This window comes from Podarcis liolepis, assembly GCF_965112155.1.
Source record: "Podarcis liolepis genome assembly, chromosome: 9".
NCBI classification, from domain to species: domain Eukaryota; kingdom Metazoa; phylum Chordata; class Lepidosauria; order Squamata; family Lacertidae; genus Podarcis; species Podarcis liolepis.
In genome coordinates this window covers 60,651,633-60,676,603 of record NC_139564.1, presented here as the reverse complement: position 1 = coordinate 60,676,603, position 24,971 = coordinate 60,651,633, and the positions used below count along the sequence as shown (strand labels likewise).

General features: G+C 44.1%; 1 protein-coding gene and 1 long non-coding RNA gene across 19 annotated transcripts in view; one reads left to right on the top strand and one right to left on the bottom strand.

Annotated features, from left to right (window-relative positions):
• The window catches only part of RBM47 (RNA binding motif protein 47), a 97,125-nt gene that overhangs the window by 37,736 nt on the left and 34,418 nt on the right, over window positions 1-24,971 (bottom strand). The window contains exon 1 of one of the 18 annotated variants that reach the window (XM_083459988.1): window positions 19,485-20,603. The exons of 7 other annotated variants lie outside the window; for them this stretch is intronic. The gene's annotated coding sequence lies outside the window, so the exon portion shown is untranslated. Of the gene's footprint in view, window positions 1-19,484; window positions 20,604-24,971 lie in introns of those variants that run through there. 10 more of the 18 variants (XM_083459987.1, XM_083459984.1, XM_083459983.1 and 7 more) reach the window with 10 other exon arrangements.
• LOC310686455 lies at window positions 10,016-19,532 on the top strand. Its single transcript, XR_014515936.1, has 3 exons — window positions 10,016-16,724; window positions 16,973-18,098; window positions 18,328-19,532. It is a non-coding gene; the product is annotated as an uncharacterized lncRNA (long non-coding RNA).

The following is a 24,971-nucleotide window of genomic DNA, read 5'->3' as shown; positions in this document are numbered from 1 at the left end:
AAAATCTTCCACAGAAGCTGCAGGGTTCACTCTTGATAAGGTTAGCAGGGAAGCACTTCTTTTGGTAAGATGTGATCTCAGTACAATGGAAGGAGACAGTACACTGCACTGACTCTGTTAGGTATGCTGTCTAGTTTGTACATTACCTGCTCCTTTTGTTCCTTTAATGGGAGCTTCCCTGCCCTGCAAATAGCAACTATGGAACCCCCAGTCCAGACTAAGACTGCAACAGGAGGTAAAGTGTTAAAGGCCCCCCTACAACCCCTGTGAAGGTCCTCCAAGGTCCTCCTGCTGCCTATTTGTGAACAAAAAATACTGTGTTTCAGGGCAAAGGTACACACATACCCTCCAAGGGTCCTGGGAAAAACAGGACACCCCCCCCCCATTTTTTACGTGAGATTGCATTGGTCGTTTTGGGTGATGCTATCTCATGCGCTTGCATGCTGCAATCTCTCGTCGAAAAAGTGTTGCCCCCCCCAGTGCCACGATCTTGCGCAGCACCCAGAAACACAGGTTTTGGGACACCATGTGAGATCACACACCACAAAATGTGCTTGGGGGGGTAGATCTCAGTGTTGGGACACGGGTGGCGCTGTGGGTTAAACCACAGAGCCTAGGGCTTGCTGATCAGAAGGTCAGCGGTTCGAATCACCGCGATGGGATGAGCTCCCATTGCTCGGTCCCTGCTCCTGCCAACCTAGCAGTTCAAAAGCACGTCAAAGTGCAAGTAGATAAATAGGTACCGCTCCGGTGGGAAGGTAAACGGCGTTTCCGTGCGCTGCTCTGGTTCGCCAGAAGAAGCTTAGTCATGCTGGCCACATGACCCGGAAGCTGTACGCCGGCTCCCTCGGCCAGTAAAGCGAGATGAGCGCCACAACCCCAGAGTCGGCCACGACTGGACCTAATGGTCAGGGGTCCCTTTACCTTTAGATCTCAGTGTGGGTCATGTGACTCACTCGGGAGAACATCTCGGAAGACGTGCATCCCATTTTTTTAATCTAAAGAAGTTGGGACAATATGCGCATGTCGTTGGGCCCTCTTCGCCATACTGCCATAGGCTCAATATCACATGCAGAGCAAGTATGGAAGATGGAGGAAACTTATTTTTGGTTCAGGAAAGTGTGCTTTAGCAGCTTTCCTGCTCCCCAAAATATCAATGCATCATTTGTTATCTAGGTAAGTATTTGCATTAAAATGGAGAACCCTTCCTGTTAAGTTGTGGGTGAACAAATCAGACGACACAGCGATTCTTCAAACAGCTCTTGTTTATTCACAGGCCAGAACAGAATTGAACTGAAGGGTTCAGCCAGCCTGCTTATATAGAGCTCCAGTACAGCGCAACTGTAACAACTTTCTGTAACTATCCAATCACTGAATGTCACTTTCAATCCCTTATTTGCATATGTGGACCTGAGTGAAAACTATCTACAGTATCCCCCTGTTGGCCCAGGGTGAGAACTTCAGTACATAACACCTCTTGTGTGTTAATGAAACATCAAGCAGATTTGGGCTGAGAAAATATACTGTATTTACGGTAAACCTACCATGTATTTATCATGCATTTTTTTTATCTTAAGTTATCCTATAGCCTGCAGCATTTTGCTACACAAAACTGCCCTTTGGATCTTACTAATAAACAGCGCCAGCCAAACATTGACGTTTTCTTGCATGGTTGGCTGATGGTTCTGGTTGCATCTGTGACTCCAGTTACTTATCTTGTTGTCATTTAGAGATGTGTATCCACTAAAAACCGCTCCTCCCAGTGAGAACACATGTAAGTATACAGTGGTACCTCGGGTTCCATACGCTTCAGGTTACATACGCTTCAGGTTACAGACTCTGCTAACCCAGAAATAGTGCTTCAGGTTAAGAACTATGCTTCAGGATGAGAACAGAAATCGTGCTCTGGCGGTGCGGCAGCAGCAGGAGGCCCCATTAGCTAAGGTGGTGCTTCAGGTTAAGAACAGTTTCAGGTTAAGAACGGACCTCCGGAACAAATTAAGTACTTAACCCGAGGTACCACTGTAGTGCATGAAGAGAAGCCATTTAAGTCCTACGGCTAGAATGAATAAACGTTTGCAGTATCTTTCTCCCTCTCTCAGTTGTGCCATCATTCACATGCACAAATTAACGAAAAGACAACAAACACATTCTTTAAAAAATACACAGATTTTAACAAATGCTTCATCATCTTTTCTTAGGTAACATGGTGCCCAACTTTTGCCCAGTCTAGCGCCTTGCACTATTTACATAGAAACTTATTCCGTTTTTAATAGGCATAAACCCAATCTATATTCTGAGGAAGGAGTGAGCTGGAAGAGCCTCCTAATGAGATCAGGATGAAATATTAGATATTTACAAGGTCACGTTCTCATTTCTGCAGCTCGTCAGCTGACTAATCAGCTGACAAATCCATTACTAAACCAGGGGAACTAAACATCGGTCTGGGAGGAAGGGAACCTCTCGCTAATCTTCTCAGGACCTTTAAGGTCAGCTCTTGCTTAAACTTTAGCTGAGACGGAGAGAATGCATCAAAAAGAGGGGAGTTAAATTGATTTATAGGCCTGAAACATGCAACTCGAGCACTCTTCCCTTTACCTTTCCCACCCACCATCTACCCCAGTCTTCATGTTGCAGGAGCCACATTTCCAGCAGGGCTTCTGTGCCTTTTCAATAGCTATGCGACCGGCAGAAAATCAGCAAGTGCAAGTTTCTCCCACATATGGGTGCAGTCAGGGCCAGATTTAGATTTGATGAAGCCCTAAGCTACTGAAGGTAATGGGGCCCTTTATATGTCCAGCTGTCCTTTGTCAACAACAAATTGTCGCTGTTTTTTGTGTTGAATATATGCTTATAATATATAATTTATGGACCTACACAACACAAAACACTGTTGCTGTAAGTAGGTATTATTTTATTTGTTTTTTATCTTATATTTTTGAAATCTACATCCAGGTTTTTTCCCCCCTTTATATTTTTTTGGGGGGGCCAAGAGAGTGGGGCCCTAAGCTATAGCTTGTTTAGCTTATACATAAATCCAGCACTGGGTGCAGTGAAGGGGAAAAGCTCCACCAGGTGAATTCCTGTATTTATTTTTTTACCCAGCCAATAGGGTAAAAGTTGGGCGGTACTAAGACTGCACTTTATTCCATTTTTCTGAGGTTTCCTTACCTGATACTGTTTGCATTTTCACATAGTATAAAAGCCACTTCTGGAAATCTATTAGGTTTATTTTAGTGTTTTTTTCCAGGGGGGGAATTCACTTTAAACCTTTACACTCAGAAAATTGTGGGAATTTGGCGGTGTTATTTTTCATTCTTATTCTTATTCTTATCATTCTTATTTATTGAGTTTATATACTGGCCTATAAGGGACGCGGGTGGCGCTGTGGGTTAAACCACAGAGCCTAGGACTTGCTGATCAGAAGGTTGGCGGTTCAAATCCCTATGACGGGGTGAGCTCCCGTAGCTTGGTCCCTGCTCCTGTCAACCTAGCAGCTCAAAAGCACATCAAAGTTCAAGTAGATAAATAGGTACCACTCCAGCGGGAAGGTAAATGGTGTTTCCGTGCACTGCTCTGGTTCTCCAGAAGCGACTTAGTCATGCTGGCCACATGACCTGTATGCCGGCTCCCTCAGCCAATAAAGCGAGATGAGCACCACAACCCCAGAGTCGGCCACGACTGCACCTAACGGTCAGGGGTCCCTTTACCTTTATGCTGCCCTATACCCAGAGGTCTCAGGGCGGTTCACTGTTTTCATGATCGTGCCACTCACACAATGAAATTTGGGGTAGTACCCTGACATACAGTTCTTTCCTGCTATTTAAAATTTGACACAACATTGCATTATATTGATCAGAATGCCTCAGGTCCATAACAATGCAGGTAACGCAGTGCAAAAGGAACATTAGAAATCGGGACAGAAGTGCTGGGAAAACCAACAAAACCCCCACATCTGAATGTAAGTTTAGTCAAGAGTAGCAGGACCTTTGGGGGAAAGGGACCACACAATTCTGATCTTACGGAAAGCTAAAGATGAGAGCACTTAATATGGACCTTGGATTTCAGGAAATATGATTTTGATAAGGTCAGAAAATTGCAGACAGATTTCATGGCTATATATAGCAATGGCAAAGGGCGCTCAAGCTAAGTGAGAGTTTGCGAAAGAAAGGCGCAATTGCAGGCAATGCTAATGGGAATGAAAAAGGAGAGACGTCTTTTAAAGTCCATGTTGCGGCACAACAGGCGTGATCACCGATGAACTGACAAAGGAAGGGCAGGTCACTGAGTAGCAGGTGTAAGGAAAGCTAAAGTTCAGAATGAGCAGAGACCGGTGAAGGATACCAAAAGCAACAAAAGGGTTTCAGGTTTAGAACAGACCTCCAGAACGAATTAAGTTCTTAACCCGAGGTACCCGAGGTACCCGAGGTACCACTGTACCTTAACTGTACCTTAACTTTTCAGGTACAGTGGTACCTCGGGTTAAGAACTTAATTCGTTCTGGAGGTCTGTTCTAAACCTGAAACTGTTTTTAACCTGAGGTACCACTTTAGCTAATGGGGCCTCCCACTGCCACCGCGCCACCACCACACAATTTCTGTCCTCATCCTGAAGCAAAGTTCTTAACCCAAGGTACTATTTCTGGGTCAGCAGAGTCTGTAACCTGAAGCGTCTGTAACCTGAAGCGTCTGTAACCCGAGGTACCACTGTACATTGGAAGCAAGAGGAAGGGAATTCTGGTATGCCCAGTGCTGACCAAGGGTGCTGAAATCTTAACAAGTGACAAAGAGAAAATGGAATTATTCACCTCCCCTTTTGCTCCTGCCTTCTTCCCAAAGGTGAACTGCGTGCAGCCTCACATAAGGCGAGGAGTGCGGAGGATTCGCAACAAGTCCGCTCACCCCTCTTGGTGTGGCATTGTTGCTGGATGGCAGAGGCTTCACCGGGGCCCCGACGAGGGAACTGGAACAGTGGTGCCCTTTCTGATAGGCAGTGGGGGCTTAAGCCCCTCTGCCTATCAGGAACTGGATCCTAGCCTGCACCCGGCTTTGGCAAATGGGGATACAGGGGGCGGAGCTGACAGAGCAGGTAGGTTTTCCTCGCATCCACCCCTTGCCCATTTAAGCAGCCCACACCTTGGGCATTACCTGTTTGCTCCTTTCCCTGCCCACGCACCCTTGGTTTAAGCTGATAGTCAATGACTTTGCTGTGGCTACGGAGGTAACCATCTTTTAAGGGGCCGGGTAGGAATTTGCCCACTGGGCTAATTGGCACCCAGCCGGTGGTTTTGCCTGCCTCATAACAATCGTCACAACTGGCATTGGGTCAAACCTTTGTTTTTGATGGTTGTAGTCTCCGCTTGCCCCTCCAAAAACTGGGGTATCCTGTTAAAGGGATCTGGGGGGAATGGCCATGTCTGCCAAAGGCACTCCCCCAAACATTGGTCCCTGTGGGGGTCACCCTATTTGATGTAAGTCTTAGGAACCCCCTCCTGGATTGACCACACATCACTTCTGGCCAGTGGGCCGGAAGTATTTTGATTGTCCCATGCCCAAGCCAAACCTCTTTCATCTGTATTCAATAATGTTGTGGCCTGTTTTGACCCAAAACCAGTCTTATTGGTCTCTTATTTATATGGGTTAGGGCATGGGTAGGCAAACTAAGGCCCAGGGACTGGATCCAGCCCAATCGCCTTCTAAATCCAGCCCGCAGACAGTCCGGGAATCAGCGTGTTTTTACATGAGTAGAATGTGTGCTTTTATTTAAAATGCATCTCTGGGTTATTTGTGGGGCATAGGAATTCGTTCATTTCCCCCCCTTCAAAATATAGTCGTCGTCCCCCCCAAGGTCTGAGGGACAGTGGACAGGCCCCCTGCTGAAAAAGTTTGCTGACCCCTGGGTTAGGGTATGGGGAGCTGGAAGCCTGGTCCTGCAAGGACTTGGTTAGGAGATCCCAATCAACATTAAAGAAGTTGAAGTTTTCAAAACAGATCCATCACATGCCAGGGAGTGAAAGGAATGTGCTGATCTACTCTAAGGATCTCTGGCTATCATCTTTGAGAATCCCTGGAGGGAAGGAGTGGCCAATAGTATATTTCAGTGTCCTTCAAAAAGGGGCATCTGGGAAACTGCAGACCGCTCAGTCTAACTTTGATAACAGGGAAGATACAAGAACAAATGTCAAAAAAAGTCAGTTTGTAAGTGACTTGATAACAATGCATTGAAGATTTATATTTTTATATCAAGCTGGGGGCTAGGCTCCTCCCTACTCTATGATTGTAAAAACAAGTCGTCCCCCACCCCACCCCACCCAGGTATCTTGGAGGGTCAGGATACAGAAACTCTGACATTAATCTGTATGCTCTGACAGAAGACATGTTAATTGCTTTAGATTTTCTCAATTTTTAGACAATCATAGAACTGTGTGGAAAGGACCCCAAGGGTCATCTAGCCCAACCCTCTAAAATCTCTCTTTTTTTGCACAACGTGGGGTTCAAACCCACAACCCTGAAATGAAGGCTTTCATGCCATTACCAACGGAGCTATCCCACTGTCCTGCTTTTCACAATGGAAACAACTTTATTTTCGTTAAAATGATCTGTGGCATAGTGTGATCTGTGGCTCCTTCTGCTCTCATTAGTGTGATGAATGCATAATCTTAAGGACGACGACGAAGAAGAAGATCTAAATCAGGAAGAACCCTATCAGCTCTACCCAAGGCATACTGGACAACAGCAACAACCGAAAAAAGATAGACACATCTTACAAGGACAGGAAGAAACAGAATAATTGCCACACACAGGAAGAACAAGGATATAGTTTGAGTTCCTCACTTGTAGTTCTATAAATCATTTAATGTGTCAACATGAATAGAAGTTATTAATATGGCAATTGTTGTGTAAGGGATTATTATGATGACTGGAATGTAATTGAAATTAGTAAGATTTTGGAACACAGAAATAAAGAAAATAATCAACCCATCAGTTCCAGCACGTGGGGGGCCACCTAAATTATATAATTCGGTGTTTGAACGATTGGTATTAGTAATTGTATTATAAATTGGTATTGTTATAATGAGGCTATTATTGGATTGTAATTGAAAACTAATAAAAATTATTATAAAAAAATAAATAAATCAGGTAGAACCCTGCAGAAAACAAACTGCACTGTAACATGGACATATATGCAGGTATACTCAAAACACATGCCTGGCTGTTCCAGTTATGTCACCACCATCTCATAGCAAGCAGTAGCAAAAGCTGTAGACAAATATCTAATATGGTTAATAGGATACAGTTTGCCTGCTAATCTGTAAGCAAAGGGAATCCATTGAAGGGCACAGTAGGGTCTGTGCAATGGCACAGCAACAGTCCTTGCAATGGCGGCAGCAACAGCCTTTGCAGCCTTGCGTCCTCCAGCTACCGTTCTTCTACTCAGGGCGGGCAAGCCAGTGAGGGCCAGGACTCGCCTACTGCCCCGAGGTATCATCTCCGAAAAGTGTCTAACAGCAGACACTTGCAAACTGTCAGTACCTCGCGGCAGGGATTTAAGTGCACAATGCAACTTAAACCTTTCTGCTTGTGGATAAAGTTCTGCGGCCCACAAGAGCCCACCACCCATTTCCTTAAAACAAGCAAACGACCGACTCTCTGCAGATAGGAAAGTGACATGGAAAAGTATGAGATGAATGAATAAGAGGAATACATGTAAACACCCTGCAAGTGAATCAGGGTGGATGCTTGGTTGTCATGTAACTGCCCTGCAAACAAGTCGGAAGAGATGCTCGGTAAAGGCTGGATATAACCAAAACTCTGAGCAAGCTTTGTGTAAGTTAATCAGGATGAGAGCTCAGCAAATTGGACACCTGGAGGATCCCAGTGATTGCAGAATGGCTACAGCCACCTAAATGCTCATTCTACTGCCAGGCTCAGATTTCATACACCAATGAAATCTTATCGAATAGCAAGGGTGAACCAATCCCAAGGAAATTCTCTTATATGCAAAGGAGTCCATCCTCAAAGGCTGAACAGGTTTCTTCCTTTCAGCTTGGTGGTTAAACCAGTTCTTTAACACTGTTTCTGGTATTCAATACACCAGCCAGATTAAATCAAATAAACAAGGAATATTCGGTGTTATGTTGGAGGGGATGCCAGGAAACAGGGAATTATGCTCACATGTGGTGGGGGTGTAAATATGTACATTTTGTGGGGCAAAGGGTGTTTAAGGAGATAACAGAAATCACTGGGTTAAAGCTGACTGAAAGTCCAGAGGTAGCATTATTATCAATTTACGATGGGGTGGAAGGTTTGCAGGCTATGAAGGACTTGCTCACAAATATATTGACAGCTGCACGAGTTCTTATAGCTAGGAAGCGGAAGGGGCAAGTGGACTATAAAATGGAAGAATGGTATAAAGAGGTGTGGGATAAATTCACGTGCCATTAAGGTAAGACAGGGAATATGCAGGAGAAATGATTTTGAGGAGATATGAAGGGTGTTTGTAGAATTTGTACTGTTAAAACGGAAAGGGCTCAAACCATTGCAAGAGGTGTTGAAATTTTGGGGGACTTCTTCTTTTTATTTATTTATGATTATTAGTTTGTCAAAATAACATAATTTTTAAATAATAATCATCATAATCAGCATCATAATAAAGCACTATTATCAGCCTGGGGGGCGGAGATGACACTTTCTAAAAATTGTTCATGCTTCTCTGGCTATTTGGCTATACTGAGAATTGACCTTCCACAAACTAGTAAGAAGGCCATCTATAAAGAGTTAATGGCAGCATAAGAAATCTTGGAACTCAGAAACTCTGGGTGGCGTAGGTATGATTTATAGAAACACAGGAATCTGGATAAAAAGCTTCTAACCTCTAAGGCTGTATTTCTTAAACTCGGGTCCCTGGCTATTGATGGACCACAACTCCCATCATCCCTGGCAGCTAAGGAATTGTGGCACTCAAATCGGAAGCGTAACACTTAAATTGTCAGCATAACACTCAAAATGGAAGTGTGGCACTCAAATTGGAAGTGTAACACTCAAAACGGAGCATGTTAGGCTTCCAAAAAAAGTTCACAAACCGGAACGCTTACTTCCAGGTTTGCAGTGCTTGGGTTCCAAGCTGTTTGAGTACCAAGGCATTTGAGAATCAAGGTACCACTGTACAGTCATCTTCTTCTTCCTCCTCCTCCTTGGAAAGGTCAGGATGGGGAGGCTGTCTCCACCACTTTTCCTCCTCCTCTGCCCAGCCCGACATTGTCTCCAAGCAGCCTATTTGCTAAGTCTTATGTACTGCACTGAGAGCCCAGACCTGTACTCCACCTTCCCCTCCCTTGTTCTATCTTCCGATAAAGTTCCAGCCCTGCCCATGGAAAACCTGTGCCCTTCTTCTGGGAGACTCGCCCATTTTGTAAACTCTCTTTCCCCCTCTCCGTCCTGCTTGCAGGCACTGGGGAGGGTGGATTTCGAACAGCGCAATAAATTGCATGCCTGCTAATTGTAGTGCCATATTGTCGTCTCCAGGGCCTGAGAAGTGCAAACACGGCGTCTTTCACTTCTCCAATTTACCCCTGGCTTAACCCGTATAAAAACGGATGGATAAGGAAGTGATGGGAGCAAATGCCAAATGCAGTCAGACTTTTTAGCAAGAGTTCACAAGTTTGCTAGGCTACATTTCTTGTGCCGTTCTGCAGGCTCAGTGTAAATCTAAGAGGAGTTGGCTCTAACTGAAGCAGAAAATACCAAAGTGGGAATGGCAGGTCAAGTTGGTGGTTTATGCCAAAATGGCTAAAATGACCGGAAGAATCAGAAATCAGGAAAATAAGGAATGGGGGAAATTTATCATTTATCTTAAAAACCAATGTAAACAGCTAAAATCGTTAGCAGGATTGGAATGACACTTGTAGTCTAATGGTGAATTTTAGACTACATTAGACTACAAGTGTTATTTCAATCCTACTTACAATTTTAGGCGTTTACAATTGTTTTTAAGATAAATTATAAAATTTCCCCATTCCTTATTAAAATTTTGGTCTTCCTGATTTCTGATTCTTCTGGGCATTTTAGCCATTTCGGCATAATCCATCAACTTGATCTGCTATTCTTCTCTGGTCGGGTGGACTGGTCTATTGCTGTAAAGAAGATGGTCTCCTTGCAATTCCTTATTCCGTACATAAGTGGGTGCTGATGCAGAGACTGGACCCTCCATTTGAGATCTCTCAGATTACCAGTTCAAAACTCCCTGCAGATCCATCCAAGCCCTGACAGTGTTCTCCTGCATAAATTACTTTTGACCAGAATCCCAGGGCAGCATGTAGCTTCTCAGTGAAGTGAAATGGCATTAACCAGGGGTAGGCAACCTAAGGCCCAGGGGCCGGATGCGGCCCAATTGCCTTCTAAATCCGGCCTACGGACAGTCAGCGTGTTTTTGCATGAGTAGAAAGTGTGCTTTTATTTGAAATGCATCTCTGGGTTATTTGTGGAGCATAGGAATTCGTTCATTTCCCCCCAAAAAAATATAGTCCGGCCCACCACATGGTCTGAGGGACAGTGGACCAGCCCATGGCTGAAAAAGGTTGCTGACCCCTGGCATTAACCATAGGGGTGATCCACTCAGGTCAGGAGTAAATGCCCCTAGGTCAATGCTACAATGCAGTGGGTGCTCCCTTTGTCCCCAGGTACTCAGCATAGCTGTCAACTTTCAGATTTGAAAGTAAGGGATCAGCAGCCTCACCTGCCCGGGGACAGTCTATGGGATATCTAACAATCTGGGATAGCAGCGGGAAACGGCGCTGGAATAAGGGAATTTCCCACCAAAAAAAGGGAAGGTCGACAGCTATGGTACTCAGGCTCCTGGTTGGTATGCTCCAACTCCTGCAAGTATTCAGGTAAGCCAGAATCAAGCAAGAGAGTTTTTTCAAAGCTGGCCTCAGAACTGATCAGCTAAGGAAACGAACCTCTTTTCATCCTTCGCTACGTTGTCGCTGTCAAAATAATATTGTAACGGTAAAACAAAAAGAGCAACAAACTCCTGTTGTTTGGCTGTGAAACTTCAATTGTACAGTGTAACTGACCCAGGATGAATGACAAAGCCACTTCACATGTGTCAAGGAAATCTGAATTTGCCATCAAGCACACAGTTAACATAGAGTTGCCCTCAATTTGGCCTCTCTGTTGAGCACTTTGTGTTTGGAAATGTGTGTTGTATTCCCACTTTAGGTGTGATGCCATTTATGAAACGGCTGATAGCATGAAGACTTTGAAATGAAACACTAACTACCTGCTTTATCGAGAAGAGAAACGTGTGGGTAATCCTGTTCAGTAATATCTGAGAAGTGTCCAAATACAGCAACAGAAACTGACGCAAGATATTGAAAAGAAAACTGAATGTATCTGTGGTATGCTAGAACATGCAATGCATCTTATTACTGGATTGTACTGATTTGGCTTGAAAGTGTATTAATAATAATCATAATCTTAGAAGCAGACCACCAACATTGAATGTCAACATTATTTTACACTTGAGATGACATCCTAATCAATATAGATGCACTAAGCATATGAAGGCTCTAATACTGATCACTTACCCATATTTTTCGCTCTATAACACGCACCCAACCATAACACGCATGTAGTTTTTAGAGGAGGAAAACAAGAAAAAAAAATATTCTAAACGAAACAGTGGATGTATGATTTTTGTGGTTCATGCTGTGGCCACAGACATGTGATCTGACAGTGAGTTTGGAGTAGCCCAATGCAAAACTCCTGAGGATCCATGTGGATCCATGCTTTGTAACCACGTTTTAAGTGGGGAGGGAAGAAAAAGCACTCAAGGGACAAGGAGCATGCGGGGGGGGGGTGGAGAAGGATGCTGCTAATAATGCAGAAGAGGGGGTTAAGGGGAGGGGTTTAAGGCTCTTCTCCCGCTTTGCTGTTTCAAAGCGAGCCACGGAGGAGGGAAGGAAGGGGAACCATGGATCCTCTGCTCACGACTGCAGCAGATCCCCCCCCCGCCACCCGTAGGCATTCCCTCCATAACACGCACAGACATTTCCCCTTACTTTCTAGGAGGAAAAAAGTGAGTGTTATGGAGCAAAAAATACTGTATATGCTTTTAAAATATGTTATACATAACAGATGCCATTCTAAGCCCATGTGACTCTTTTAACATAAGCATATGAGAAACCATTTAAAGTGCTTGGTCAACTATATCTATGGCTACCGACAGAATGTGGGCTTAAGCCAATTGCTGGGTAGATGATTGTATGTCAGTCAATTTATTGCAAGCAATAAACCTTCCTGATGGCAAGCTGGGAACCTCCTCTCCGTTCTCAAACTTGACCATAAAGTAGAACAGCATTTCCTGTTACTGAAAAATTAGGCCACTGGTCTTCAACTGGTGGGTTGAGGGATGGGTTGAGATCAAGCTATGGGTCACAAAAGCAGCACCATCAGAAAGATGCATGGTGAAAAGAATGAAGAAACGGGACCTTAATTCTTGTTTCAGTTAAAGGTGGACCCCAGATCAAGAAAGGTTGCAAACTATTGCTAGGCAACTTGAAAAGAATCCCAAGGTTTTCTATCTTCACTTAAAAGGGGGAGAGAAGCTAAGTTTCTAGTTCTTATGGAAGTTCGGGACCTTCTACACAACCATATCTCCCATTTAAAAGTCTGATGCCAAGTACTTGATTGCATGGGGCTTGAAACTTCATCCTGAAAACCATTAAGCCCTTGGTTCAACAGAACTGCATAGTAATAAACAACCCCCTCCCCAAGGGTAATAGTTTAAAATGCACTCTGGCTTAAAATTATACATGTCTTTTTTCCTTCCAATATACTGTGGGGACCAGAAATGTACTCCATCTAATGAACTTTATGGGCAGCAAACCAACATGATAAAACAAGATCACAGGGATATATGTAATGCACATATCACAGTATGTAACACAAGCATTTTGTTTCCCCTGTTTGTTCTCATACAGCTCATTAAACTAGCTCAGAACGGATACTGCTCTACATATTTTTCACATGTATTTTTCAGGAAGTGAAATTCTCCCCCCAAGGATTCTGACTCCTTCCTAACACACGTAGCGAGCGTGAAATTGTGTGGCGTCAACGTTTGGCATGTTTACTCAGAAATAAGCTTTTCAGTGCTTTCAGATTCACACAGAAACGACAACGAGGAACCAAGTTAGTCCCTTGCCCAATGCAGAACTGGGACGGACTGGACTTTAAGGTGTCTTCCCATCCCCACATGAAAGAGCACTTGTCAGACTCCTCATGGGCTTTCACGAGACCTTGAAGCAGGGTCAAGACCTGAACGCCGAGGACGGTATCCAATGTCGCAGCTCCACCAACACAATGAACTTCTGAGCACACAGCAGTTCTCCCCCCCCCCGGTCTTCTCCAGGGAACCCCCTTGGAGCAGATATTTGGGGCACACAGGGAAGGGAACGGAACCCCCAACACCATTTGACAGCTTTCTGGGTCATGTGGCCAGCATGACTAAACCGCTTCTGGCGCAATGGGACACCGTGACGGAAACCAGACCTCATGGAAACGCCATTTACCTTCCCGCCACAGCGGTACCTATTTATCTACTTGCACTGGTGTGCTTTTGAACTGTTAGGTTGGCAGGAGCTGGGACAGAGCAAAGGGAGCTCACCACCATCGTGCGGATTCGAACCGCCGACCTTCCGATAGGCAAGCCCAAGAGACTCAGTGGTTTAGACCACAGTGCCGCCCACGTTCTTTAACATCATGTGCACATGCATTCGAAAGCCTGGAACTAGACTAAACAGCAAGGCGCACACAGTCTTAGTCATGTTCGTTAATTCCAACATGTCTAGCCTGAGTAAAACTTAGCTGAATCCCGTCCAGTGTTTTCTGTTACTTAAGAATGGCTTTCGCTTGTGGTTTTTGAAAACAGAAATCCTGATATGCAGATTTCGGCCATGGATACATTGGCTGCCTTATAGAGGTCATTCTGATGAGTTTGTAATTACAAGATAATTCTAGCTTTTGTTTTTATTCTTATTGGTGTTTAATTGGAGATTAATTAGTTCTTTCCCCTGGCATTTAAATAGTAGCTCCAGGAGAAGAAGGGGTAAATGGAGATTAATGCTGCAAATATGCATTTCTCTTTGTTATGGGTGGCAGTTTATAGCCATTTATAGATCTATTAATACTGCCAGCACTGTTGTAAGCATATTTTGATATTGTTCGACATACTGCATACATCTAAAAACTTTTTTTTCTGGTGTATTTCAATCTTGCATCAGGGTTATCTGTACAAAGTTCAAACTTTTTGCACTACACATTGCAGGACTCCCCTCCTCCTGCGTTTGTCTCTGCTATGCTGAGCAGACAATGGTTGTGTGTGCTGAGAGCATTTTTTTGCCCAACAGACCAGAAAACCAACTAACTCCTGAAGGTCAGGGATTTTGTTTTAAGGCTCCTTTCAGCTTTGCAGAAAGCCATGAGAGACGTCTAGGCAAGAACGCACACAGGAGTTTTCTCTGCGAGAAGCGAGTCCGCTGCATGCCCAATATCCATCTCTCCAACTGGCAACCCCAGAAACACTGTACCAACAAGTCTGCCTAGTTACCCGCAGTCCCTTTCTTGAAAGGGGAAGTTATGGACAAAGTAGCTTCTGGAAGGGAAGACAATAACAGCTTGCTGTCCTCCCAAATTGCTTATTGCTCTGCAAAAAAGAAAAAAAGGACCCAACTGGATCCGTCAACACAACCAAATACGCAAGGTGCTTCCGGTGGCCCAAGACCAGAGATGGCTTTGGGGATCTGCAACACAAAATCACAGGTCCAAAGGCTTCTATGAAATGGGAAATTGTAATTCCTGAGCAGCCACAGTCCCCAGGGAACTGCATCTCTCAATGGGGAGTACAGTGGTACCTTGGTTCTCAAACTTAATCCATTCCGGACGTCTATTCCAAAAACCAAAGTGTTCCAAAACCAAGGCGCCCTTTCCCATAGAAAGTTATGGAAAATGGATTAATCCGTTCCAGACTTTTAAAAACAGCCATTTAAAAAAAACAGCAATTTAACATGAATTTTACTATCTAACGAGACCATTGATCCATAAAATGAAAGCAATAAACAATGAACTGCAGTCACACAATCAATCAATCAATCAATCAGTAGCTGAACTGGGTTCCACACAGCCACACAAAAAAAGAGCCACAAAAACGCAAAATAAATAGCAAAAACAGACAGACATCGACATAATACTCCAAATGGAAGTGTGGCACTAAAATCGGAAGCGTAACACTCAAAACGGAAGCGTGGCACTCAAATTGGAAGCATAACACTCAAAACGGAAGTGTGGCACTAAAATCGGAAGCATAACACTCAAAACGGAAGTGTGGCACTCAAAACGGAGCACGTTCAGCTTCCAAAAAAAAAAGTTTGCAAACTTGAACACTTACTTCTGGGTTTGCAGTGTTTGGGTTCCAGGTTGTTTGAGTACCAAGGTGTTTAAGAACCAAGGTACCACTGTATTTGGGAGCTTGCCACCTATCTTGGCAGGTCTGCAAATTCCAAGACCGTGAAGACCACAAAAATCCCTCTACAAACTAGGGGAAAGGAAGGCACTGGAGCTGCTCCTTCGTGTGTACTACCCATGCCCTCACTCTGTATTGTTTCTATATCATTTTAAAATAAGGGTTCTATTTATTTTTTAAATGTTTTTGGCTTTCCAATACTCCGGCTGCATTTGTGTGTGTTTGCACATAATCAGGGCACCATGCAAAATGCCCATTAAAAATTAGTTTATAAAAAGATCTGAGCCCTGCAAATAAATACAGAAGACCCGACGTTCTTGCCACCTCAGCATCCCCACTCCAACAGAAGTTTCTGCTGTTAATTTTCTCTCTGAGACTTGTGTTCCGACCCTTTACCTTTACTGTATTTGCTCAGGTGTAACTGACTGGAACTTAGTAAACAAGGATGCAGCTGATGACTAAACATGGGATAAAATCCACTCACTTGTATCCTTAGCTTATCCCCCACTAAATCTAAGCAAGTTGCTAAGGCCATTTTCCCAATTCAGTTTCCCTTGCTACACAGAGAGTCAGGGGAAAATGTCCATTTTCCCCCCCACTAGCTACAGGGGAAAAATATGTCCAATGCCCATTTTTATATCTATGATATTGATTTGCAGCCAGATCATTCTGGAAACCTGGGCAGCTTATTGTTCTGTCATTCTTCAAAGTTAAAACAGCAATTAAAAAAAATAAATTAAAAAAGATATCCAGTTTATCTGTTTTATCCTAAGATTTCAAATGCCTTAAGGTTGCACACTTACAGTGGTACCTCGGGTTAAGTACTTAATTCGTTTCGGAGGTCTGTACTTAACCTGAAACTGTTCTTAACCTGAAGCACCACTTTAGCTAATGGGGCCTCCTGCTGCTGCCGCGCCACTGGAGCACAATTTCTGTTCTCATCCTGAAGCAAAGTTCTTAACCTGAAGCACTATTTCTGGGTTAGCGGAGTCTGTAACCTGAAGCGTATGTAACCTGAAGTGTATGTAACCCAAGGTATCACTGTATTTCGGAGCAAGCGCTCCTGAAATTTGAGAGTGTGCTTGAGGATTAAGTGATTAAAGATGGACATTTTGGAACGCAGAAAGTGCAATACCTCTGTCAACAAATGCACGTTCAGTATAAAATGGAAAGCTCGCTTTCCCCATTTTATTCTGATTGCTACTGTGTTAAAGGTAAAGGTAAAGGTACCCCTGCCCGTACGGGCCAGTCTTGCCAGACTCTAGGGTTGTGCGCCCATCTCACTCAAGAGGCCGTGGGCCAGCGCTGTCCGAAGACACTTCCGGGTCACGTGGCCAGCGTGACATCGCTGCTCTGGCGAACCAGAGCCGCACACGGAAACGCCGTTTACCTTCCCGCTGGTAAGCGGTCCCTATTTATCTACTTGCACCCGGAGGTGCTTTCGAACTGCTAGGTTGGTGTTAATGGTGCTTTTTCTCCAAGGAACTCAGATGTTCCACCCCACCACCATTTTCCCCCTCACAAAAGTCCCTGGAATTGGGTCAGGCTGGGAGAGGGTGACTGGCCCCCAACCAAGGTCCCCCACTGAACTTAATGGCCTGAGTAGAACTCGTGTCTTCCTGGTCCTCATCCAACACTCTACACATGACATATGGATTTTTGCTTTTGTGACTACTTCCAAGGCTGGGTTTCCCCTCATCCTTCTATCTCTCCATCCAACCTATATGGGGCCATTTCATTTGGGAGCAAGTTCAAGAAAGCCTAGTCACTCAAGGACTAAATTAGCCTCTTGGGGAACATGCAAGAGGGCAAGACAAGCATATACTTGGAAGAAAATGGGACTTACGTGTGAGTATGTAGGCGCTCCTATTTTTCTATAACAGTAGCATTAAAGTCTGAGGCTGCCAATCCTACATACCCTGATTTGGGAATAAGCCACACTGGGATTTACTTCCAAGTAAACATGCACTGTGTACCATCTCTCTTAAGCTGCCAATTCTTATGGTGATCAGTTTTTGTAAAAGAAAAATGTCATCACATGATAATAGATAACATTGTCACCTCTCTTTTAGCTTCAAATTGAGGCCCTTGTGACCCAAGAGAAGCTATAAAACTTAGCACAGGGGTAGCAATTGGCAGGCTTGTTAGATCGTCTTTGTTTTTTTACTAGAAACCCTAGACTGATCAACCGCAGCCAGGTGTAAAATACATACAGTCAGAATTAAATGATTAAAGTGTGCTTCTGAGCATGTTCGGAGCCAAAGAATTTGTTTTTGGCTGGTAGCAGAACTGAGCTTTTGGTCCTTTCCCACAAAAGACAGCATACTGTTCTGTTCTGTTCTGTTCTACTTTTCAGTAGGCTTATTTAGTTGGAAAAAGCCCTTCTGCCATTGCAGATCACTTGCAAATTTCCCAGACGTCTTCCAGTAAATCCTGATCTGTCTTCTGCCCACCGAGAACATGAGAACTGACCATTTAGACACACAAACAACTACATACTGTATTGCAAAGTGTATAAGACAAATGAAGTCCACCACATAGTTGTCCTAGCAAATGAGGAAAACTAAAGCACTACAGTGGTACCTTGGGTTACATACGCTTCAGGTTACACACTCCTCTAACCCAGATATAGTGCTTCAGGTTAAGAACTTTGCTTCAGGATAAGAACCGAAATCGTGCTCCGGCGGCACGGCAGCAGCAGAAGGCCCCATTAGCTAAAGTGGTGTTTCAGGTTATGAACAGTTTCAGGTTAAGAACAGACCTCCGGAACGAATTAAGTACTTAACCTGAGGTACCACTGTATTACAGGCAGGCCTGTTTACAAAAGCTGCAAATTGGAGACTGCTCTTTTTGGTAAAGCATTTCTTCAAAAAACCGATTCAGGTACAGAGTCATTGGATTACAGTCATGCTGATCTTTAGTCTTTAGGATACAGCGATTAGGAAGGGAACCGCTACCCTCAAAAGAATGGTTGAAATGTGTTGTGTCCTTTATACACAAATAGCAATGGCGAGTGGCTCAAGATAATTTAATTCATATTCATATTAATGTTGTTTAGGAACTGTTGTATTCCGGCACTATCCATTTAGCGTAAATTGGAGAGCACATAGGCTCAACAGGTAAATGCGGCCACGATTCAAAAAGTATCGGTTGCTTTGAGAAAGGTGGCACAATTGGTTTTTCTGGGCGACACAAAACTCTGACACTTTTACGCCACGAAAGAGCAGCGCACAGAAAAGCAAGCCTCTTTTGCATTGTTACATTTTGCAGTGTACAGAATAGCCCATTTGCCAACAAACCATACACTTTGCATTCCCCATGCGCAAAAAGTTGGTATGTGACTTTCTCAAGATATTCACAAAATGTGAAGTTTTGTGTGCAAGCGAGATTGGGGATCCCTATATAATTAACCTCTAATTGTATACTGTGTAGCTTCTAACTGCCAGTAAAATCCTCCATTTTTAACACTCTCTCTAAATCCGAAACTATCCGTGTTTATGCCAGAACATGTTAACACACATGTCACTGTTCGAGGGGAAAGCCACAAGAGTAAGCTAGCCTTCTTTCTAATATCTGTTTTACAAAGAAAACACTGAGCAGAACCTTGCACAGAAAATCAGCCTCTAACATCCAAGTTGCAAATCACTGAATTGCACATTGTTAATGTTGCAAACCCTAAACTCATGGGTGATTTGCCTGCTGCTGAGTCACATTGAAACCATTTCGTAACTAACACTGGGGTGGGTTTTTTTGTTTTCTGTTTAGTGCAAAACCACCCAAATCCATCCACAAACAGTCACTGAATGTTCACTCCTGCAAGTCACGTATGGAAATGAATTATACGTGGGTGCTATTTAACAGAACTATTTGGGACCCGTTTCGTTTTCGTTCCACGCCATCACAAACGGTGCCCCTCTGCCGAAAGCCTCTTGGATAAGGAGAAGATGAAAAATATGAAACTGTACCTGGCAAGTACCTGGCGTTCGCCCTCTTTCGTGCAACTTCGCTCCCTCACTGGCAATGGAATGCCCTTCAAATCTATGGCTGGCTGCTTTTGGTAAATGTTTTACAAGACACTAAACAACCTTCAGTTCCACCCTCCATGCAAACACCGCTGAGAACAGGGTACAATGGTAACAAAGCACTTACAGGTAGTATTCAGGTAACCACAAATGCAGCAAGGGCAGCAGATTCGAGATTTAATCCCTGTGTGTGTCTCTCCCTGGCCACTGCAACTTTATCTGCCTTGCGGGGGGCAGGGGGGAGGAAAAAAACCCTCCATAGATATATCAGTCAAGACTATTCGCGTGTAATTGTGGGGCATAAATCGCAACAACCTTTCCCCTTATTGTTAACTTCTAATCTGTACTCAAGCCTAGGCGTGTTTAACTGGAAAAAACCCGACAAGGAAAAGTTAGGAAAGGAACAATATTCGATTTCAAAATAAATCTTTGGAACGAAACAGAGACATTTCATTGACAGCTGCGTTTTTTTAAAAAAGAAGAAGAGCAGATGATACGTAGCACGTTGAACGCACGGAAAGGAAAAAGAGGAAAAGCAGAGAACCACAAAACTGTCCCATGCAACATGAATGGATATAAACACACATACGGACTTACCTTTCAAGCAGCAAAAGTCTACCTCCCTCCATTCCTGCTTTTCGCCATCTACCAAAAGTTAAAGTTCTACCAGCCCCAAACCAGAGTTTTTGCATTCCATTCAAGTTAACAATTACAGAAGGATGAGAGCAGGAACTGGCACTAACACAGTGAGAGCATTTGAGCGGACAAGGTACTCCCCAGCAGTTACCAAAACGAACAGACCTTTCTAAATCCGGGAATTGCGCAAGACTTGAAAATAAGGCTTAGAGAGAGAGAGAGAGAGAGAGAGAGAGAGAGAGAATAATTCCCTCGTAAATTAATTGCAATTGTCGAGTACACAGAGATTGGCGTTAGAACAGTGGAGAACAGGAATGAAACACGGCAAGCCGAAAAGCAGATAGGAAATCACAGCAAATGAACATGCAGATCTCAGCTCATTGCCAGAGGCAGGCCAGGGATAGACATGCCCAAATCCCAAACTGGAGCCTATGTTCTCGAGCCAGAGGAAAGCCTGGAAGTGCTGCAGGTAGGCGTTCCTGCTCTGTTGACCACGTAAGGTCAGAAGGCCAGGACTCGTCAGTCTGGACTGTCCGGGCTTCATGTTGCCTTAGGGCTCTGAGCACACCCACTTTCAGGTAGCTTCTTCTACTTTGGCGATCAATCCTAACCGAGTAAGATTGTCTTCCATGAACACAGTTTTAACAGTGAGTCCGTAAGTGACAGTGGAGGCCAGTTCTGGATCCACACATCCTTCCACAGTGTGGACATAGGTTTCTGGGCAGGAGTTGATCACTGTGAGGGTTTGCCAAGTGTGCCTTCCACTTAGCTCATTTCTCCCTTTTGTCCTGATTCTGAGCGTCTTCAAAGCCCATGACACCTTTGCTAAAGGCTGTGCTCCAATTGGAGCGTTCACATGCCAGTGTTTCTCAACTGTCGGTGTTTATGCTACATTTTGTTAGATTTGCCTTTACATTTTGTTAGATTTGCCTCTTTTGTTGACCACCAGCATTACACTTTCAATTTTTAAGTTTGGAATAGAGTAGTTGCTTTGGAAGATGATAATCAGGCATCTAAACAACATGACCAGTCCAATGAAGTGAATGTTGAAGAATCAATGCTCTGACACTGGTGATCTTTGCTTCTTCCAGTATGCTGGCATTAGTTCTCCTGTCTTCCCAAGTGATGTGCAACATTTTTTGGAGACACCATTGATGGGGTCTTTTGAGGAGTTGGAGATGGCGTTTATAAGTGATCCATGTTTCACAAGTGTACAGTAAGGTTGGGAGTACAATAGCTTTTTAAACAAGCATTTTGGTTTCCCTGCAAATGTCCCAGTCCTCTGAGGCTTCAGCCCACCCATTCCCAGGTAACTCACTAGCCTAAGTCCAAGCCTCAGACCCTCTCCACTACAGATATACATATAGTTGCTTTTATAGCAAGGAACCTGAAAGCAAGGGAACATTGCACATTTACAGTCTTCATCTATGTTTATTATGAGGGGCGAAGAGAGCCTAGAGTGCAGCAACTGCCAGTTTGCGAGCTTGAGAAAGTGCGCATGGCTGCCATACGTCTGTAATTTCCCAGACATAGCCGGGATTCATCCGTCAAAAATGACATCCCGGCAGTTTTTTTAAAAATCGGTTAAAATTTGGGCACACTGCAGCCCATATCAGAAGCATTGAATTTTTTGGCCATTTCCCTAAAGAATAATTTTTAAAATTTCTTCTTTTTTGGAGATTTTTTTGCAAAAGAAAAGAGAAAAGCTTGACAGTTGGTTCATGCCTTCAGAATACACATGTTATATTTTCAAGTTCAAAGTCAAACTCAAGTTGCACCCATTTTCAAGATGGCTGGAAGCAAGGCCTTTCCAACAGCGTATATATTATTTAGACAGGCTCCCAGAATTCTTCGATGGAAGCTGTAACCATTTAAAGCAGCATCATGCTACTTTAAGTTAGGGGTGTGATACACCCAGAATTTCCCAGACATACCCGGAATACTGCAGCTGGAAGCAGTGCCAGGCGAAAATGGGGGAAATGTCCGGAAAGTTCCAGACGAATGGCAATCATGTTGGCAGTGCCGTTTTTGCTTATTTTCCTTTAAAATAGCTTTAAAACCTTTTCTCTTTTTTCTTTGCAATTTTGGCAAAAAAGCTTAACAACTTTTGTGTCCAGATTTCCACTTTCTGATAATATGGCAACCCCATTTAAGTGTGTTGTGTGAACATTGAATGACCTTCAACAAGATATGTCGTGGTAAATATGTCTTGAAGCTCAATATTGATCATATTTACTTGGAAGCAATGGGACATATGGCAAAGCTTTAGATTGTTACAAGTGTCTCTCCATCTTCTTTTGAGCTTATATCTCCCCATCTCTCCAAAAATATGGTTCCCATATATAAAGAGACAAAACTGTTGTCCAGGCAAAATGACACCCCCTGTGTGTTGCAAAGTTCTCCATTATCATACGGACACAAATAAATAAAAGGTATTTTTGTCATTTGCATGCCAAGAGTACTCTGACCCCCATGACACAGCCTCAGAGACCAACCTCTGTCAAGAGTGCATAGATATTCAAGGGCAGCTTGGCACGCCAATGTTTATTCATTGCCGAGAAGAGATGCGGAGTCCCCTTGCAGTGTTTGGGATATTGTCATGGGCCACGAGTCGGCTTCACCTGCCTAGCAGCAGCCTGAAGGAGCAGAAGGTGAAGGAACTCCACCTGCTGTGGATCAGCCTTCTTGCTCCTGATGAGAACCAGTCAGCTCCAGCTTTCTTAAGCAGGGTTTGCAGTCTCAGTCAGTTTCTGGAAACAACATTCGTCATTCCTGACTAGACCTTGCTGTTTGTTGCTTCTCGTGACCTTGGACCCTTGGCTTTCTTGACCCCCCGGATAATCTGACTACGTGAACTGAAATACTCCTGACCTTAGGACTGGGCTGAATCTTGCATACGGACTCTCCCTCCAAGCATGTATCCCCTGAGACTTGGCTGGTTGGCTGGCTTCTCCCTCCATTGAGCTCTGCCATGGCTGGCAGCACAAGGCTACACCGATATCCTGCAATAATTCAGTATTGAAAGCTTGATATAACCCCAGAATAGTGTGTGTGCTGGTGTTGTGGTGAAACAGCTGTGAAAATCTGAAAAGTCCCCACGCTTAATGGAAGTGGCTTTTTCAAACAAATGCAGATAAATCAGGAAACAGTGGTGGAATCGAAGCACATATAAAAAAACGCTGCCAAAATGCTTTTTAAAAAACGTTTTGAAAAATACACTGGATTTACCATAGCTCACCGTCGCCATCTAGTGTCATATTTGTGTATTGCACTTTGCAACACACTTAAAACATTTTATTTGCAGCTGTGTGGCTGAGCAAGAAATAAGGTTAAATGTGCACGCTAACATTGTTTTGGTTTCTTTGGGGATCACCTTCAATTGCATGCTTTCAGTCCAGATGTATATTTTCTACCTCTTGGGACACATGTGCTTTTCACCTCCTCGAAAAACTTTTGCTCAGTGTGACTACTGTTTAAATGGAAAGCATTTTGAACGGGACGCATTCAGCATGGAATTCCAGTGTCTTGGTGCTGGAAGAGGATTTTCACACCAAACTCATCTAACCAAGCCACTCTGAAAAGAATAGGAATTGACTGCGACAATTCTCCAGTAATCATAATGAAGTGAGTCAAAAATGAAAATAAAATTACAGCCTAACCATATGCATAAACATTGCCATGTCATGTGCCTTTGCTATACTCTGGTCTCCGTCCCTGCCAAACAACCCACTAGGTCCTAGGATCAGGACCTCTTTGGGCTTGAGTCCTGACAGATCCTCTTTTTGCTGTTGCAACAATCTTCCCATTTTTGACTGGCTGCCGATCCTATAAACAGCTCCTGGGTCGGCTTAGGTCAACACTACCCCTGGACTTTGTGTCTCCTCCACCCTGACGTGAGTTGTTTTTCTGCTGAAGCCTTCAGAGCTCTCCAAGCTGTCTGCTCTCGTGTTCCCCTGCATGGTTTTTGTCTCAATGGCCTTCACAATTGCAGATAAAAGGGCAGCTCTTGCCTATAAGATTACAGAAGTTGTGTCTGAGTTTTAGGGCTGAGACAGCCTCTACTCGCTTGCTGGCGATTGGTTCCTTCTGCCCCGTCAACCAAGTCCTTGACAGGAAAACCTCTAGCCAATGATCAGTAATAGCCAGTTTTTTCTTGGATGAGGTTTGAATAAGATACAGCAGATTCCTGCCCCCCCCCCCCGAAGAAGTTACAGGTAAGACGTACCTTGAAATCTGGCTGTGGAGGCAAGGGGGATTGCAAACATATTCGGGACATTTGGGTCTGGGCTCCCAGTAGGGAAATGTGAAAACAAAAGTCGGGTAGCTTAAAGCAGCAAAAGTAAGAAAATGTGTAGATGACTCTTCTCAAGTTCCATGAGCATTATGACAACTGGGTACGGTGCTTTTGGCAGCGACTCTCTCTCGCCCACTTCGGTTTAAATTTCCTCCACTTTTTACAGATCCTGCCCAGCACAGTGAAAACCAAAAGCAGGGAATTAAATCCAAACCTGGATAGCAAAGTAAAACGTTAGCCTTCTCTAAGGTAAAGGTAAAGGGACCCCTGACCATTAGATCCAGTCGTGGCCGACTCTGGGGTTGCGGTGCTCATCTCGCTTTATTGGCCGAGGGAGCCAGTGTACAGCTTCCGGGTCATGTGGCCAGCATGACTAAGCCACTTCTGGCGAACCACAGCAGCGCATGGAAACGCTGTTTACCTTCCCGCCAGAGCAGAACCTATTTATCTACTTGCACTTTGACGTGCTTTCGAACTGCTAGGTTGGCAGGAGCAGGGAC